Source organism: Limulus polyphemus, unplaced genomic scaffold (assembly GCF_000517525.1).
Source record: "Limulus polyphemus unplaced genomic scaffold, Limulus_polyphemus-2.1.2 Scaffold5770, whole genome shotgun sequence".
Classification (NCBI taxonomy): domain Eukaryota; kingdom Metazoa; phylum Arthropoda; class Merostomata; order Xiphosura; family Limulidae; genus Limulus; species Limulus polyphemus.
In genome coordinates, this window is record NW_013671380.1 from 22,745 (window position 1) to 30,657 (window position 7,913).

The 7,913-nt window shown below is 32.2% G+C and overlaps 1 pseudogene; it reads left to right on the top strand.

Annotated features, from left to right (window-relative positions):
- Window positions 1–346: 346 nt before the first annotated feature.
- Window positions 347–7,025, top strand: LOC106472955 (annotated as a pseudogene).
- Window positions 7,026–7,913: the final 888 nt, after the last annotated feature.

Here is a 7,913-nt window from a genome sequence, read left to right on the forward strand (position 1 = left end):
CTGTATGAGCTTAACCTACTTTAATTAAACGCGAATGTGAAAACTCAAGAACGTAATTTCTAAGAAGTATAATTCTTTTATCTAATTGTGACGCTATAAAAAGGCGAATCCTGTTTCATAGTTTGTTGATATAAAATGTGAAATATGCCACATGTCATTTCTTTAGTTATATTGATTAGAAGCTTGAGAACAAAAACATGATCTGGATAATTTTGTTTACAATTTTCCTTGAAAGCTGTGTATTGGCATCGAGATAACCATAAAGAATTATATGATATGTGTGACCTAAGTAAACTGATGTGAAGCGTTTCTTAGCAACGTAGGGTCTTGTAGAGATATCGCGAAACAGTAAACGTACTCATGTCTGATAAAATAACCACATCCCCAAATCGATTCAAGAAACTATAAGGTGTCGAAACAGATCTATAGCTGCATCATAAATCACATTAGAAACGCGGGGGTTTACGTCTTAGTCTTCTTCGTCAGGTGAAAAACTTTGAGGTGAGTGTTTTTGTTAAATTAATTATATAATTAGTATTTTTGTACAATATCACAGACTATAATTCCCGCTATGACAACTTATGAACCTACAATTTGCTCAACTATGTTTTATGATTACTGAAATATAAACTTCCCAAACTACTTTCTAAGGTTTAATCACTTTAATGCATATTGATAAAACAATGACTCAATGATTTGTTCATGACTGAGTAATGGAAACTTATATGTAAAAGTCTTGAGTTACATATTTGAATACTAGTTAACGTTTAAAAAAATAGTAACTTTCAGGTTGTTTATTTTCCATACAAACGTTATTATAAATGTATTTCTTTTTCTTCGCAATCACCTTTTGACTGGACAATATTAACGTAACTCCTACAAAAATGGCTACTATCTCTAATATTTCTGACCATAAAAAACTTGAAAAGCTAATTTGCAATATTGCGCAGGATCCTTTGGGAAAGTGTTAACATGATTTATTCTTTGTTTTAAAGTACAGCTTTAAACCGTGTCAACTTTTGTCAAGTAGTTACTATACTAATAGATGACAGCTTTAAACCGTGTCAACTCTTGTCAAGTAGTTATTATACTAATAGATGAAAGCTTTAAACCGTGTCAACTCTTGTCAAGTAGTTATTATACTAATATATGACAGCTTTAAGCCGTGTCAACTCTTGTCATGTAGTTATTATACTAATAGATGACAGCTTTAAACCGTGTCAACTCTTGTCAAGTAGTTATTATACTAATATATGACAGCTTTAAACCGTGTCAACTCTTGTCAAGTAGTTATTATACTAATATATGACAGCTTTAAACCGTGTCAACTCTTGTCAAGGTAGTTATTATACTAATATATGACAGCTTTAAACCGTGTCAACTCTTGTCAAGTAGTTATTATACTAATAGATGACAGCTTTAAACCGTGTCAACTCTTGTCAAGTAGTTATTATACTAATAGATGACAGCTTTAAACCGTGTCAACTTTTGTCAAGTAGTTATTATACTAATAGATGGCAGCTTTAAACCGTGTCAACTCTTGTCAGGTAGTTATTATACTATTAGATAACAGCTTTAAACCGTGTCAACTCTTGTCAGGTAGTTATTATACTATTAGATGATAGCTTTAAACCGTGTTAACTCTTGTCAGGTAGTTATTATACTATTAGATGACAGCTTTAAACCGTGTCAACTCTTGTGAAGTAGTTATTATACTATTAGATGACAGCTTTAAACCGTGTCAACTCTTATCAAGTAGTTATTATACTATTAGATGACAGCTTTAAACCGTGTCAACTCTTATCAAGTAGTTATTATACTATTAGATGACAGCTTTAAACCGCGTCATGTCTTGTCAGGTAGTTATTATACTATTAGATGACAGCTTTAAACGGTGTCAACTCTTGTCAAGGTAACAGAAAGCACTTCTTCCGCCACTACCTTTTCCTACAAAATCACCTTGACCATCGCACAGTGTATATCATGTTTTAAGTATATACATATTGAGTTCTTAAAGCTTATACAAAACTTTTGGTGAAGTAATAATGAATGCTGTAATAATATGTTTTGTTATAAATAAACTGTGTGAAAGTTAAGATTTTTGTGTTATTTATCATAGCATCCACCCCACATTTTTTAAGTTCATAACTCGAACAATGGACAGGTACCCCAGCTTGTTAGTCTATAAAAAACATACATCACTCTGTAAATAATACATATTTCAAACATGTGTAACTGTGGTGCCCTCTAACAAAAATAATCTTACACTATCCTCCTCTGTGTACGTCACATTGTAGTTCTTTTACATTGCTACATATGTCATTTTATTTTGAAACTTATTTTCTGTATTTTGTATTATTTTATAATTGTATACTCAGAAAATCATCAAATATGATGCTTTTGTGAAATATTCGTCTGTGATTGATTCTCTTAGATCCTTATCTGAACTGTTAATGTTACAAGACTAAACAGTATTCGTCTGTGATTGATTCTCTTAGATCCTTATCTGAACTGTTAATGTTACAAGACCAAACAGATAACTTTATGCATAATTTTGTCCTGTTTTAGGTGATCCTCTTTAATTTATTGCACATACTTTTTTAGGCCATGGAAAGGATAAAGATCATCATTCTATTTATATTATGCTTCTCTGTCAATGTGATCAAATCAACGAAAGCTAAAAGAAAAGTTCTATTAGTCTCTTTTGATGGATTTCGCTGGGATTACGTCAACAGGTTCAATACTCCAAACTTTCAATTTCTTGCTGACACAGGAGTCCACGCTAGACTTGGTGCCCGCACTGCCTTTGTGACGAAAACCTTCCCTGATCACTACACCATAGCAACTGGTGAGTTGAATGTTTCTGTCATTTCAAAGAGGACGTCCTGAGTCTAGACAACATGTATTGCATAAGTAATCCACACCCGCATTTTTTTGTAAAACATGAGATTTTGTGAAGGAGGGAATTGAAGTTGTTCGTTTTTCAAATATTGCTGCATCAACAAGGTACGCATGCTCCCTTTCTCTGAAATCCATAATAATAACATAGATTTTTCGAAAACTGCTTTTTACAAATAGGAAAATTTATCCAGTATGTATTAAAGCTATTTAACAGAAGAAGACAGTAATCAAATTATTCTTAAAGAAATACAATGGTGTATGCTTTTTTTTTCTTTCAATGGAAGCTTCAGAGTTCGCTTTCCGTGATATAACCTGGCTCTTTCTGGTTTTAAAGGATTATATGAAGAGACCCATGGGATTGTGGACAATGGAATGTACGATCCGGTCTTCAACGAAATGTTTGGAATGTCAACTAGGGATCCGAAATGGTGGGAGTGGGGCGAGCCTATTTGGACCACAGCAACGCTTCAAGGTTTGGTGACAGCTACCTATTTTTGGCCAGGATCGGATGTCAAGATCAAAGGCGTTTACCCTAGCTTCTATCGCAATTATAACTCAAAGATCCCTTTCCAAGAACGAATAGACACAATTATAGAATGGTTGACAAAACATGATGCAGATTTCGCAACTTTGTACTTCAATGAACCGGATTCCACTGGTCATGCATTTGGTACCACATCTTCGGCTATTAAAACAGCAGTTGAACAAGCAGACGATACGTTGGGTTATCTCTTACATAAAATGTTAAAACATTTTTGTTAAACAGAATCAATCTTATTATTATTAGCGACCACGGCATGACAGACATTATAGATGACAAGAAAGATAAGCACTTGATAGTTTTAGAGGATTATTTGGACCTTGAAACTGAGGTAAAACTAGTTCCAAAGACTGGGAGCGTTGCTGGGATCCTTCCAGTAGATGGCATGCTTGATGTAGTTTATAACAAACTTAAGAATGCGCATCCCAATATGACGGTTTACCGAAAAGAAGATATTCCCAGACGATTTCACTACAAAGAAAACAGACGAATTATGCCCATTGTTGCGATAGCAGATGAGGGATACCTCATTTCAAAAGTGAGTGTTTTTGTTCAATGGCCAAGTTACAAAAGAAAAGGCTGTCCTCTACAGGTGCACCCAACTCATATCTTACCCTTTGTCTGTATAAACCTATTAAAATTTATTTGAAATCATAACTAACAACCTATTAATATTACTTTGTAAACCATAATAGTTAGCCAATTAATATTACTTTGTAAACCATAATAGTTAGCCAATTAATATTACTTTGTAAACCATAATAGTTAGCCAATTAATATTACTTTGTAAACCATAATAGTTAGCCAATTAATATTACTTTGTAAGCCATAATAGTTAGCCAATTAATATTACTTTGTAAACCATAATAGTTAGCCAATTAATATTTCTTTGTAAGCCACAACATTTACCGATTGTTAGTTCATTTAAAGCCATAGTATTTAATCGGTTCAAATTTCTTTGTATCATCAAAGTTGATAGCCAGTTATTACTTTTCCTGATCTTAATAATTTATTTCTTAAGCTTTAATTGTAATTTAAAATAGATGGTTAATTTCTTTTTTCGAAGTTATAACATTTAGCTGGTTACAATTCCTTCCTCTGATGTGAAAATGTCAAATATTATTTATTCAAAAGTCTTTTATATGACATGTTTGAACAACTTTTATGTTACTAATTTAATCCAGTATTTAGAGTGAAAACATTGTTTTTTACCTATTAAAAGCAAGTTAAATATATGATAGACCCAACTATGGGAAGAAAGATCTGCTAAAATTTCAACTGTCGTGAATTGTAAAAGTGTTTAAAATTTTGTCTGTAGGTTCTTACCTATAGTTTGTACTTTGTTAAAGGATCTTACAGTTTTTTTATGTATGCTATTTTGATTTTTTTCTTATAATTTAGTTTTTGAGAGCCTTTTGCTTACTCTTCAAGTTTTCTTACATATTGTTTCCTTATAGATCTTTAAGTTTTTCTAGAAGCTTTTCGACTAAGGTATTCATGGTATCTAACGGCTTTTCTTACAGTTTCTATTTCAATCAGAGTTCCTGACTACAGCTTTTAAGACTGTTAAAGGATCTTCGAGTTATCTGAATGGTTTTTGATTAATGTTTTCCCCGTGAAGAGTTCATGCTTGCAGGTTTAAGGTGTACTGAGAGCTATACGTCCTATATCCTAGATGTTTTTAATGGTATTTCGATTTAGACATGTTTAAAAAGCTTAGAAAAGGGAAAAATTATATGTTTATGATGAAGAAATTTCAAAGAATATTCTTAAAACCAGTTTTACGCATATGATTTTAAAAGATGATTGATCATCAGATGCCTGATTTTCATAATAATGAAATTGGGGGGGGGGTTTCGATATTATTTGATAACGGTAGTTTTTCCTTATTACATCTATAGCACTTCGATCTTAGCCTTCAAGTGTTTTGAGCACTGTATTAATGCTGTTTTGTTTTTAAATAATGTATAAATTCATAACAGTTCATTACAAACTCATCTAAATATTTTATAAAGCCAAAGTTCTGGTATTCCTAAATCTTACGAAAGAAGGTTCGTCCATTTTGTCTCTAAGTAAGGGAGAAAAACTTATGAAAGTCCTTGAATTTTAAAGATTTGTAATTTTTTTTTATGATTTTCTGTTTTTCAGAAATGGCGATCTTCCAGCGTTCCAGGCCAACATGGCTACGACAATCATCTACGGTCTATGAATCCCATTTTCTTTGCTCATGGACCTGACTTCAAATCAAACTACACTGTAGAAGAACCATTTGATACCGTTAACATTTATCCTCTGCTTTGCCACCTGCTTGACATTACACCTGCTCGCAATGAAGGTAGCCTCAGCAAACTTCAACATATCCTGGTTCCGTCAAGTCAGCCGAATAAATTATGGGAACCAACAGTTCTAAGAGCTCAGTTATTTAAAGAACTAAGAAAATTTCGTCAAGGATAACAGAATGAATCTTCATACGAATTAAAACTGATTGTTTTTGAAACTTTGTTTTAAGTCGATATTCAAGTCCGTAAAAGAAAATGTATTAAATAATAAGTCTTAAGATTCTAAGAGAGTTAATTTTTTTTTTATAATTTTGTTTTCTGATGTCGAAAACCTTTTTAAAGTTCTTAATTTGTTACTTTATATTTGTTATGGATCGGATGCAGCCTATTGTTCAACGTGCCAGATCCGAGGGTCTCGTGTTCTGAAATTAGGAAATGTTATCTCAGATAGCACTTGTTGAGTTTTCTGCGAATATTCGAAGCAAACCAAATGTATTTGTTATGAGATATCGGATTTAGTCTAAAATACCATGTTTCAGTTTGTGTTTACAAATTATCCATCGCAAAAGCTATATAATATTTTAGTCAATTTCCCAGATACAAAAGGACAACGTATTGGTTGGTTTCCCAGATACAAAAAGACAACGTATTAGTTGATTTCCCAGATACAAAAAGACAACGTATTAGTTGATTTCCCAGATACAAAAAGACAACGTATTAGTTGATTTCCCAGATACAAAAAGACAACGTATTAGTTGATTTCCCAGATACAAAAGGGCAACGTATTAGTTGATTTCCCAGATACAAAAGGACAACGTATTAGTTGATTTCCCAGATACAAAAGGACAACGTATTAGTTGATTTCCCAGATACAAAAGGACAACGTATTGGTTGGGTTTCCCAGATACAAAAAGACAACGTATTAGTTGGTTTCCCAGATACAAAAAGACAACGTATTAGTTGATTTCTCAGATACAAAAGGACAACGTATTAGTTGATTTCTCAGATACAAAAGGACAACGTATTAGTTGATTTCCCAGATACAAAAGGACAACGTATTAGTTGATTTCACTCTCAATCTTTGTTCGTTTGTCGAGTAAATACCAAAGCAACGCAGAATATTTTAAGGTTTTTATAATTAATAAAATACACATGAAATATTACAGTTAAAACGGTGAGAATATGATAACTTTGCTATAATAATATAATTATTACTATTATTTCTATGTGTATTAAACAAGTTATCTTATAAAATGGATTCTTGACCTCGGATGACTTCTTTTATTAAAGTATTAGCTAAGTTATTAACGTGTTGTAGATCAAGTAGCCTCTTTATTACACCTACATTTATATTCTATATCGAACTGCTAACAACTTTTATGCAAGTTACTTTTATTATCCTTTCTTGTTATCTACAATGTGATTTTCATCGGAATATTTTTATGCCAGTACTCAGTATCTTCACATTTAAATTATGGATTTCACGAAAAAAGAGCCCCCAAAAGGGACTTCTATGTTTACAAGTAAACAACAAACTTTTCAAAACAGGAAGTAAATGTAGTTTATCAATCCTTCAAAAATAAGATAGTGCTATTATGTGAGTGATACAAATGCCATCCCTACCGTCTTCTCTACATTGTTTTTGAAGGATTGGTATTAGCCATCCCTACATTTACTTTCTTTTTTGTAAAGTTTTTTCTTTACTTGGATGCTTATTTTTTAATGCAGTGTTTCAATAGACATAGGAAGGTTGTATTTATAACCAAGTACTAAATGCAATGAGGCTCCAACTGTAATATTTATTGTTTATCTACTATTGGCTGGTAATTCATGTTTCACCCTGTACTTAAGCTTTTCAAAGGAAAGAAAAAACACCTTTCTGTAAGAAAGCTAACTTCCAGGGGTAATGATAACATTGTTTACACTAGAATTATTATTATTTTTTTTAATTACCACTAGTTAATAATACTTTTAAAAGAGGATACTTCGTTTGAAACTGTCACCTCAGTGAAATTGGTTGACACCGTTGTTTTGGTTTTGAGTTATTTGTGTATATATATATATATATATATATATACTTCTGTGTGTGTCTATCTGTTTGTCCCTTATCTAAGTACTCCTAGTTCGCTGGAACAATCTCAACTAAGTTTTGTGGGATGATAATTTGGAACATGGGGCGTGTTAATGATTGG